Source organism: Bidens hawaiensis, unplaced genomic scaffold, assembly GCF_021521415.1.
Source record: "Bidens hawaiensis isolate Kalapana, Puna unplaced genomic scaffold, B.hawaiensis_p1.1 tig00024513_1, whole genome shotgun sequence".
In the NCBI taxonomy this organism is placed as follows: Eukaryota; Viridiplantae; Streptophyta; class Magnoliopsida; order Asterales; family Asteraceae; genus Bidens; species Bidens hawaiensis.
This window is the reverse complement of record NW_027493878.1, coordinates 1-12,016: the sequence shown is the minus strand read 5'-3', so window position 1 is coordinate 12,016 and position 12,016 is coordinate 1. Positions and strand designations below refer to the sequence as shown.

At 36.6% G+C, this 12,016-nt stretch overlaps 2 pseudogenes across 2 annotated transcripts; both read left to right on the top strand.

Annotated features, from left to right (window-relative positions):
* The first annotated feature begins 621 nt into the window (after window positions 1-621).
* On the top strand, window positions 622-3,355 carry LOC143569489 (inositol polyphosphate multikinase beta pseudogene; annotated as a pseudogene). Its single transcript, XR_013141749.1, has 2 exons — window positions 622-662; window positions 2,431-3,355. The product of XR_013141749.1 is annotated as an inositol polyphosphate multikinase beta pseudogene (transcript).
* Window positions 3,356-8,454: 5,099 nt separating this feature from the next.
* Window positions 8,455-12,009, top strand: LOC143569497 (chaperone protein ClpD, chloroplastic-like; annotated as a pseudogene). Its single transcript, XR_013141752.1, has 8 exons — window positions 8,455-9,080; window positions 10,158-10,312; window positions 10,418-10,647; window positions 10,737-10,845; window positions 10,944-11,074; window positions 11,167-11,268; window positions 11,359-11,640; window positions 11,991-12,009. The product of XR_013141752.1 is annotated as a chaperone protein ClpD, chloroplastic-like (transcript).
* The last annotated feature ends 7 nt before the right edge of the window (window positions 12,010-12,016 follow it).

The following is a 12,016-nucleotide window of genomic DNA, read 5'->3' as shown; positions in this document are numbered from 1 at the left end:
TTCACTATAATGTCATGCCTTCAGGCTACTGTTCATGGCCTTAAGAGAAGGTTTTTCCCGAAACAAAAGACGAGTGTATCCCGTTATAGTGAATTTAGCAATAGTCCGCTTAAAGGATTCAGTGCCCCGTTAAAAAAATTACGTAACGCAACCAATTAATTATTTATTTGGTTTAGATTCATATATTATTAAACCTGTAAATGAATAAAATAAACACGAACAAGAGCATGTTCGTGTTCGTTCACTTAGCTTAAACGACCACGAACACATATTTTGTGTTCGTGTTTGTTTATTTAGAAAATAAAGATTTATGTGTTCGTTTATATTCGTCTGTTTAAGTTCCAAACGAACAACTCACGAACATAAATGAATACAAATGAACAAATTCTTCAAGATAATATTTAATTATTTTCTATTATAATGTAAACGGACATAAATGATCAAAAATAAACGAACAAAACACGTGTTCATGTGTATTCGTTTATTAACATAAACAAACTTTCTGTCAAAGAGTTCACTTATCGTTATGTTCAAGCTTATATATATTATTTCATATAAAAAGAATGTTAAAACTAGTTCATCAACTAAATCAGTTGACATTCTCTCTCTCTCTCTCTCTCTCTCTCTCTAAAGCAGAATAAAAAAGTTATATAATCTTTCAGGTAAATCATCTTTAACTTTCCACTATTTTAATACTACATTAATAATCTTTCATATTATTAATTACACCCAATTATAATCTACCTTCGATTGTGCATCCATTGTTGTTAATTCAGTTCAAATTCGTTGTGAAATGGGTTTCAATTCATGCATTGAAGTTGAATTCAATTTGGGGTTATGATGCTTATATTGATTATTTGATATATTGAACTTGATTTGTTGATCTATGAGTTATTTAGGGGTGATCTTATATATCTGTTATAGTTATTGGGTGATTTGTGAGATTGGCTTTTGTTTATGCATATCAGGTGTTCGATAAAATGCCCCAATGGGTTTTCTTGTTTGTTTTGTTTTATTTTACAACATTTTTGAAGTCAAAGTTGAAAGCTTTGTTAAACCTGGTGTTATATAATTGTTTATTGCATGTGTTTAGAGATGATATGAGGTTTAGTTCAGATAAAAAGAAGTTAATGAGGTCCGTTTACTTTTACTTGAAAGTGATTTGATCATTTTAAATTGTGATAAAGTTAAGTGTCTTTTAGTCTTAATTTTGTTAGTTTAATCAGTTTGTGGTGTACACGTGTGTAAACGAGCCGAGCCCGAGCCTGACTAGGCTCAGGCTCGAGCTTGACTCGTGAGTTGTTTTTTCGAGCTCGGGTTCGGGTCGTTATTATTAATTAATTTATCTACCATAATAATTATTTTTATATATTTTGAGAAAATCGAGCCGGGGGTCTCACCAGAAGCAGCCTCTCTATTCCTAAAGGGTAGAGGTAAGGCTGTCTACATCTTACCCTCCTCAGACCCTACCATAGTTTTGCTATTGGCGGGATTTACCGAGTATGATTATGATGATGATGATGATTTATTTCGAGAAAAACCTTAAAAGACTTTAAACTCGGCTCTATCTCGTGTAGTACCTTAAACGAGCCAAAGCTCAGCTTGAGCTTGGCTGTGCAGTGTGAAATCAATACATAGAATGATATAAGTCCAAAAGGTAAAGAGGTAAAACTCAAAAATGCTCAAAGCTCGAGCTCGGACTTGATAACTAAAGAAGCTTTATTTGAGGCTCGGGCTCGACTTGAGCTCGAAAAAGCTCGGATCATTTCCAGCTTTTTATCGATCCGAACTCGAGTAGCTCGAGAGCAGCTCGGCTTGTTTGCACCCGTAATGATAGTAGTTTTACCCTTTTGGTTATTGGACTTTAAACTTAAAATTTTGAAATGAACCTTCTTTTTTGGTGTCATTGTGTGTCATAAGTGGCACACAGTTTCTTCATAGTGTATTAAAAACATGCTGTTGTAACTTTTGATTTGATTATGAAGTACTGTAGTGTAGTATATAAACAATTTGCAAAAGTGAACAGATAAAACTGTGTATATTATGAATCTTGAAATATGACTCAAAAAATCTGAAGTGGAATATATATCTGATGTATCTTGTAATTGTTAAAGAAGACTTTGGTCCTCTGGTTTAGAATACTTTGAGCGCATCAAGTAGAAGTTAAAGAGAGAAAGGCCTATTAATATGCTCCATCAATAAACAACCAATATAACTTACGTATCGTATATTGGTCTATTTTTAGACCTTTATTACACGCATTGTACATAATTGGATCATTAAGCATATGTTCTTATTCTCTTGTGCAGTGAACGATTCCAAGTGGTATTGCAACTTGCAATTTGTTCCAATATTCTCAACTGCACTTTGACATTCAACTGTTTTTCATTATAAACCGTTATATAAACTTGGTTTACAATTTCTCTCCAGTTCTTGTGACAATAGACATGCTTAAGAACCCAGATCATCAGGTTGCTGGACATGAAGCCGGGCTCGGGAAGCTGGGCCCACTCATTGACGATTCGGGTCGGTTTTACAAACCTCTGCAGGGTGGTAACCGTGGGTCTGAAGAGGTAGCCTTTTATGAATCAGTTTCTTCAAACGTTAACATTCCCGACCACATAAGCAAGTTTTTCCCTGTATATTATGGCACCAAAACCATTAAGGCTTCTACTGGATCTGACCACCCTCACTTGGTGTTGCAAGATCTTACATCAAACCGTGTCAACCCGTCTGTAATGGACATCAAAATCGGGGCCAGAACATGGGCCCCGACAGCTTCCGAGGCGTACATTGCAAAATGCTTAAAAAAGGACCGGGAAAGCACGAGCATTCCATTGGGATTCAGGTTATCCGGGCTGCAAGTTTATATTGATGATGAATCAGGGTTTTATAAACCTGATAGAACTTATATACGTAAAACTGGCCCAGATGATGTTAAATTGCTTCTTAGGAAGTTTGTTTCTTCTAACCCATCTGCAGAAACAGAAACGGGCCCGGGCGTGGGCCCAGATTGTTCTTTGGCATCTGTTGTTTATGGTGGGCCGAACGGGATTTTGGCTCAACTGTTGGAATTAAAAGCATGGTTTGAAGATCAAACACTTTACCACTTCTATGCTTGTTCGTTTTTATTCATGTTTGAAAAAGGGTTGGCGCTAAAAGGTTCTGGGTCAAACGCGGAAGTCAAACTTATTGATTTCGCTCATGTTATAGATGGTAATGGTGTTATTGATCACAATTTCTTGGGTGGGCTCTGTTCTTTGATAAAGTTCATATCCGACATACTTTCAGAGACGAAGGATTGTTCGGGTACAAACGGTCAGGTTGAACATTGAAACTCTCGTATTGTTGATGTTCTAAACGTAAATTTTCATATATTAAATAAATGGAATCCAATTACAATAGAGAGGTGGGTAAGCGGGCAACAAGCTGCGCCGCCACCCCCCTTTTGAGTGTGTTTAGTTTTGAATGTATTCGTTTACCAGATGTTATTAATAATTCTTTATCTTGCAATTGTATATTCATCTTTTGATTGACCGTCGACTTATAAATTGAGTCTATTTGGGTCGTGTTTTATCTCAAACGGGTAAGATTGAATAAAAGAGGAACGGGCCAAACAGGCTCTAATGCTAACCTTCTAAATCGTGTTATAGATTAGATTATTGTTGTAGTTATATTACTTTATAATCATTAGGAGTGTAAACAAGCCCGAGCTCGATTTGACTTACCAGGGCTTGAGCGCAGTTCGTTTCGAGCTCTTTTTGTAAAGCTTGAGTTCGGCTCGAGAGCTGGTTTTTCAGGTTTGGGCTCGGCTCGTTTATTATTTACTAATTAACTTATGTACAATTTTAATTATATTTTATATTTTGAGAAAAAAAAAAAGACGAGCCTAAGCTTGGGTCGAACTCGTTTAGTATCTTAAACAAGCCAAAGCTTAACCCGAGCTCGACTGTGAAGTGTCAAATTAATAAATAGAAGTCCAAAATTGCTAAAACTTAAAATGTGCAAGGCTCGGGCTTGATAACTAAACGAGTTTTATTTGAGGCTCGGGCGCGGCTGGAGCTCGAAAAAGCCCGGCCCGTTTCGAGCTCTTTATTGCTCCGAACTACTCGAGTAGCTTGCAAGCAAGCAGTTGGGCTCGTTTGCACCCCTAATAATCGTAATTAGCACATCAATTGTTTTTAACTTTCTTCCTAAAACAAATACCAGTCAACTCGGGATGACTTGTTTCAGGTTAACCTGTTTTAACCTGCTATATGAACTAAGACACACTCACTCACTCACTCATCTACCTCTAGTACTTGGTGCATGGAGTACATAATGACATCTTATCTTACTTGATTCAAGTACACATGATCTTGCAACTTAAAAGTGTTACTTTACTTGGAAGCAACTTTGCACTCTATGAATACTACCTCATATTCTGGTAGTGGATCAGTTATTTATCTTTGTTTTCAATATTGTACCATAGATGTTTTAAGGTTTCAATCATTCATGTTTGATACGAACCCGGTTACCTACAAAAGGGAAACGAGTCAGACCCGACGCATCCAGGGACATACATATTCAAGAGATGTTTGTTGTTCCCACCTAAACACCCTTTGACCGAAATTAAACCTCCTTTACTAAAATTAAACACCCTTGCTAGTAGCATTAGTATTAACTGGTTTGTGTGTCTTTCTTTGTAATTCTTGTTCAAGTATTATCTATCAAAATCGTATTTTGTTTTGAAGAACTAGCTTATCTCGGATTAGTCCAGTTATCATATATTGCATCAATGCGATTTTCTGTTTCTAACACAGGATGCAACATTAATCCCAATGGCAAAAAATAAAAAAATTGACAAGCTCACTTTAGAGCAAGTGAGATGATGTTTTGTGACAAAATGTTTATTTTGAAGTGTTTTGAGGGAACTAAGGGGATGTGTTTGTTTAGCCAAAAGGGTTGTTACTAATTATTAAAAAGTTGTTAATTAGAAGTAGCTTGTGCCTTGTGGGGTAAGTGTAGAGTGATAGAAGACATCATAATGTTGGACTTAGTTTTTTTTGCTTTTGTTGTTGTCTTTGATGTCTCATGTGTGTCACGTACAAATGAAATACTTAAGAATTGCATGGTACGGGTTTAAATTTGTGTATTTTTTCCATCATTTTGTTTTTTGAAGTGACTAGACATTAATTGTCCACTTTAATCTCATTTGGGATGATAGCATAAAAGCTTAATTTAGACTAATCTGCAGTATAAAAGGCATAATTACATATAAAAAAAACTTTATAATTTTGTTGTATTACATTTTCCTTACGTAATTTTGTTACTTTATTTATTAGATACATGAGTTTCAGCCATTGACTGTCCTCTTCGACTCTTTTAGGAACATATGATCTTAGCATCTCCGATACATGATTTGTCAATTTGAGGCACTTGAAGTCAAACAGATTATAAATAACATAGACACAATTGCTGTGAGAAGAGAGGGGGATGAATGTTTTTGCCCGAAAAAACACCCCCGTATGAATTATATGAGATAGAAGGGGAGTTTGACGTTTTTTTGGCTATGAGAGAGACAAAGCCTAGACATTGATGATGCGATGGCATGTTTAAAGCTTTTTATTGTGGATTCCTTTACGTCTTTTGCATACTTCATCTTAGCTTTGATGTGTTGAATTTGGTTTGAGATTTTCGAGGTATTGAAGTTGTACCTCATATAGAGACGTGAAGATATTACGATTGTTTAACATTGTTAACGTTGAGTTAATAGGGATGTTAAGTTCATGTAAATATGAAACTTAAACAATACATACGTGTGCGTATGAAATAACGGATGTTTGAAAGTCAACATAACATTAGATCAAAAATTGGTATTTTTGAATACATATAAAAATCTAATATGTCAGCTAATGTGACACGTTTAAATACATAAAACCATCGATACTCTAATAGCATGAAACCTACCATCAACAAATGTCCAAAGTTAGAAAGGAAAAAAACACAAGTGTGATCAAAGCAAGGATGCATTTTGAAGAAAAATGTGAAGAATGTGTTCATACTGAAATTTCAGCTTCAAACCTGTCTTTGTTAACCTTTTTAGTTTAGAATTTTCTTGCTCATTGGTTACCAATCTATCTTGTACAACTATTGCCAGAAACAAACAAAATATAGAACATACATATCAAGTTATCAACAATTTACAAAATATAAAAATCACAATAACTTAAATATTGTAAGTTTGTAACAAATAAATGTTTCTTTTGTAATGATATTTATTTTTGTTAAAAGTATAATGTTTGACTTTTGTTAATATCAGTACATAAAGACAAGTATGTAAATCTACCAATGGCTTTCAAATGACTTTTAGCAAAAATAAATATCATGATTAACAACACAAGAATATACTACCAACAACAATATGTTTATAACTTGTAAGTTTATTTTTTTTATTTTTTTTTCTTTTACAAAAAGATAAATAAAAGAACAATTAGGTGGGTCATTAATCACCAAGTTGTATACTTCAAAACCAAAATTTTTTTTGTTAAATTTAAGCCAGAATACAATTTTCATCAAACCATATCTAAGTACCCCTAAAATGTCTATTTTACCAAACAAAGCTAAGAGAATATCCGTTTGACCAAAAAATTCTCAAAATGTACATCCTAAAACAACCAGACCCGCCATGTTTGTATTGTCAGACGACGTTATTATCTTTTGAGGCCTATCGGTATTTATTTAAAACTCGACAGTATTAAGTAAAATCTGATGATGTTTAGTGAGATCCGTTCCAACGGAAATACCGGTTTAAAACACCGTCACCAACCATATTAAAAACCGTTGGGTCTAAAGGTGTACAGACCATTTTCAAGCCCTAAAACGGTTCGGTTTGGTCAACAAAAGTTAAAACCGGTTTATAATTGGTTTCTGTTCGGGTTAGAACCAGTTTCTTGACTGGTTTAAAATCGGTTCGGGTTACACTCGGTTTTTATCCTTTTTAACCGGTTCCGAACCTACGGCTTCAATCGGTTTAAATATGTTTCTATATAATTGGTTTCAAAGCGGTTCGATTTCGGTTAAGCATTATGTTTTCCCTAAGAAGGACATGTTGGAAATCTATCAAAATTTGAACAGGAGAAAGGCATCGATATGGCATTGCGTGCGCCTTTGGTTGACCACTAAACCCATCCTTTCCGATTCATTTAAATTCAACTCAATTCAAACAAGCAAGCAACTCATTTGGCATCTTACTATTAGGCTGAGGGGTGTGGGGCGCTAACCTGGGCGCGTGAGCCCCTCCGCTCGCGCCCCCAGGCGCTAACCCCACACCACCGGGGCGCGAACCGGGGCGCGAACGGGGCGCGAGCGCGAGCCCCCAGGCAGGCGTGAGTGTGGTCGCGGGAGAAGAGAGAGAAAAAGCTGGTGGGCCCGCCCAAAAGAGCCGTTGAGCTCCGATTTTAAAAAATAAAAACATTAAAAACTCCTATATAATACCGCCGGGTCGGATTGCCGCGTTGGATTCGACCTAAACATTGCGGGGGAGGAAACGTCTTCACCGCCGAGGAGGCGGCCATTGGGACGGGACGCCAAGGGGAAAAAACCGGCTGAGGGGGGAGCCGTAAACATCGTCGATCTTGTTGAATCCCTCAATAAATTCAACAAAACCATGGAGGTGGTCTCTAATGACAAAAAGAAAAAAAGTCGAATGAGAGATTTGGACTTCCTTACAAGAGACTTCAGTAACCTAAATCCGGTCGATCAAATGCTGATGGAAAAGCAAAATGAACGTATCCGAAAGAGGTTGATCGAAGAAGACCAAGCCGAAGAATAAGAATAATGTTTTTTTAGTACTTTAATTTTTATTTTATTTTTAGATATTAATGTGTTTTTTTTAATGTGTGTTTTTTTTAATAATTTATGAGTTTTTTTAATAATACGTTTTTTGAATATATTTATAAAAAAATTAAAAAAAAAATCCGCTGGAGCCCCTGCTGGAGCCCCTCCACACCAGGGCCAGGGGCTCCAGCGGGGGCTCCAACACCCACCTTATCCAGTTTCTCTCTCTGCCACACGTCACAATATTATTGGCTGGAGCCCCCACTCGCGCCCCCGTTAGAGCCCCCCACACCCCTCAGCCTTAAGTTGACCGACCGCCACCTTCACGTTAACTTTAACGCCATCCAATCATATTATTATTATTATTATTATTATTATAAACTCGTCAATCAACCAAACAACACACAAAGTAATCAAATCATCAACCAAACCCCCAATTTCTTTCATCTCTAACGTGTAAGCTTCATCCTCTTAATAATAATAACAATCACATATTATTACTACTATTCAATTTGTATAATAACTAAATTCATCATAATTCATATCTAAACCCACTTCTTCAATTTCTGTATATACCTGTAATAATAATAATTTCATCTTACTTATTAATATTATTATTATTATTGTTCATCTTCAATGGATGTCTCATGTTCATCTCCACTATCAATCCACCACCGACCCGTTTTCGCCCCACCCATCTCGACCCGACCCGTTTCAAAACCCTTCACCCGATCCACTTACTTCGGTGTTTCAATTGCCCACAAACCCTTGAAATCAAACACTAATAATAATAATAATAATAATAATAATTTGGTCTTTCGCGGGAAAAGACGTGGGTCGTTGGTTATTGTGGCGGGTGTGTTCGAGAGGTTCACCGAAAGAGCAATTAAGGCGTTGATGTTTTCGCAGCGAGAAGCGAAAGTGTTGGGAAAAGACACCGTCTTTACGCAGCATCTGTTGCTGGGTTTGATCGCTGAGGACCGGTCGAGTAACGGGTTTTTAGAAAGTGGTATTGGTATCGAGTCGGCTCGGGAAGCTGTTAGGAGTATTTGGAGTGATGGTGATGATGATGGGGATAATAAGACGGTTGATATGTTGTCAGGTTCGGCTACGGATGTGGCGTTTTCGAGTAGTACGAAGAGGGTGTTTGAGGCTGCGGTGGAGTATTCGAGAACGATGGGGTATAAGTTTATTGCACCCGAGCATATTGCGATTGGGTTGCTGACGGTGGACGAAGGTGGTGCTAGCCGTGTTCTTGAAAAGTGAGTTGAGAATCATGGTTTTATTGCGTTTGATGAGGTTTAGTTGTGATGTTATGTTTAGACACTAGGCACATTTCGTAGACACGAGCATGTCAGGGCATGTACGGATCATATAGGCCTATATGGGACATATAGGTACATAGGTGCCAGCAAGGCCGTCTCCGAGAATCGTTAAAGCTTTTTGGGCCGAAGGCAAAAAAATTTGGGCTTTAAGTAATTTTTTTTGTTGTGTTTAAACAATTAAATTTTTAAATGGGCTTACATGATTATGATTTGGGTCGTGCAAAATTTCTTTTTATAAAAATAAGCTTAAATGAGTTGAGTAATTGAGTTTAAACATTAAAAATACATATTTTATATATAAAAAAATATATAATTTTTTTTTTTCAAAAAAGAAATTTCGGGCCTACTGGGTGATTGGGCCGGGGGGGGGGGGGGGGGGGGGGGGCAACCTGCCCTCCTTCAAAGACGGCCCTACTTTGTTACCTACGCCTATACGACGTGTATAGGCCCTGATGTCTTGTATAGAGCATCATGCCTATACAAATCATATAGATGCCTACATAGGTGGACCTGGAAATGTTTTCTTGGGGGTTGGTTTTAAAAATCCATGGGGTTGGTGTCAATTTTCTTGGGGCGTGGTCGGAATTTTAACGTATAAATACTAAAAAAATAAAATTCTAGGGGTGCCGATGACCACAATGTTAAAGCATTGGGTCCGCCTCTGGACGCTAGTTTTGCATGTTGTCCAAGATTCTTGCCTTGTTATACTCTGACAGATGTAGGTTGGTTATTGTATAAAAATTAATAAAAGTTAGGGTATATTTCTTTAGAATTTATTATGAAATCCTATTAAAAGTTGTAATTTTTTTTAATTATAAAACATAAAATAATGAATATACGACTTGTATAGGTGCCTATATGATCTGTATAGCTCTATAGGACTCGTATAGGCCTATATGAGTCACATATTTTATTGGCACACATTGCCATCTATACGAAACATATAGGCCTATACGAGTCTGGTGTTTGTATAGCGCGTGCCTTTTAATTAATGTTTCAAGTATGTTTTCTCAGATTAGGGGCAAATTTGAACGAGTTAGCTGACGTGGCGGTGTCGAGACTACAAGGAGAGCTTGCGAAAGATGGAAGGGAACCCCCTGCATCTAGACAGATGTTAAAGAAATCGTCTTTTGGTAAAACGTCCAGCAAGCCACAAGAAAGTGCAAAAGGTAAACGTTTTTTTGGGCTTCAGAATATTCTCAATGAATCGTGACCGCAAGGCCACACAGACAGTTACAATACCCTTTAGAAATTTATATTTGGAAATTTTGCAGGTAAAAACGCCTTGGAACAATTTTGTGTGGATCTTACGGCTCGTGCCAGTAATGGGCTTATTGATCCGGTGATTGGGCGAGACACTGAAGTTGAAAGAATTGTTCAAATACTTTGTAGAAGAACTAAAAATAATCCCATTCTTCTCGGTCAAGCCGGGGTCGGGAAAACCGCAATTGCAGAAGGATTAGCTATTCGAATATCCGATGCAAATGTTCCCGTGTTTCTCTTGGTGGGTCGTGTTTTTATTTTATAAATTTAACATATGTTTAGTTTCTTGAATTTAGATTTTTGTTAAAATGATAATTTTTGTGAATGCAGACGAAACGTGTTATGTCATTGGATATCGGTTTATTAATTTCCGGTGCAAAAGAACGGGGAGAATTAGAGGGGCGCGTAACTTCGTTAATTAGAGAGGTTAAGGAGTTGGGTAAGCAGACAATTTATATATATATTTTAACTTCATGATCGTGTTATATGAACACCGACAATTAAAACATGTTTACGCTTTGTAATGCGACATTATAGGCGATGTGATTCTTTTCATTGATGAGGTGCATACGCTAATTGGATCGGGAACTGTTGGAAGAGGTAACAAGGGGTCCGGACTTGACATTGGTAATCTTTTGAAGCCGTCACTCGGGAGGGGTGAATTACAGGTTTATTTTTTCTTCCTCAAAACATTTTAAAACCATTTATATAATGTGTCTTTTTTAATTATTTTAATGAACGAGAATGTTTTGTATTATAGTGTATCGCGTCTACGACTATGGACGAGTACAGATTGCATTTTGACAAAGATCAAGCATTGGCACGTCGATTCCAGCCTGTATTAATTGAAGAACCGAATCAGGTATAACTTAATGACATCTATACATATGTACACAATCATAAATTATGATATTAGAATATTGAAGTTGAAAATATTATATAAAATATACAGGAAGACGCGATCCGTATTCTGATGGGATTACAGGAAAAATATGAGGCGCATCATAAATGTAAATACACGTTGGACGCGTTAAACGCAGCTGTGTATCTGTCAGCGAGATACATTCCGGATAGATATCTTCCGGATAAAGCCATTGATTTAATTGATGAAGCGGGCAGTTGAGCAAGAATGGCTGCTTTTAAAAAGAAAAAAGAACAACAAATCGACATACTTTCTAAATCACCTGACGATTATTGGCAAGAAATTAAAGCTGTTCAGGCCATGCATGATGTGGTAATGAATCATTCGATTGCTTTGATCTAACTAGGCATGTAAACGAGCGTTTATGTTCGTTTAGTTAAACGAGCGAACATGAACACATGGTTTGTTTGCTCATTTATGGTCGTTTGTTTAGTCTGTTCGTTAATATTCAGTCATTTAACATATTGCTGTTCACATTTACCTTTAGTTGGTTTTTAACTCAGTTACGTTTGTTTATGTCACTTATGACTTATGTTCGTTCGTTTACATTCATGAACCGTTTATTTATATCGTTAACGAACGGACATAAACGAACATGAACACCTTTATTTTACTTAATGAACAAACACCTAAATGTTTACATAAATGTAATCTAAAATCAGGTTTTAGCAAGCAAACGTAGCAATCT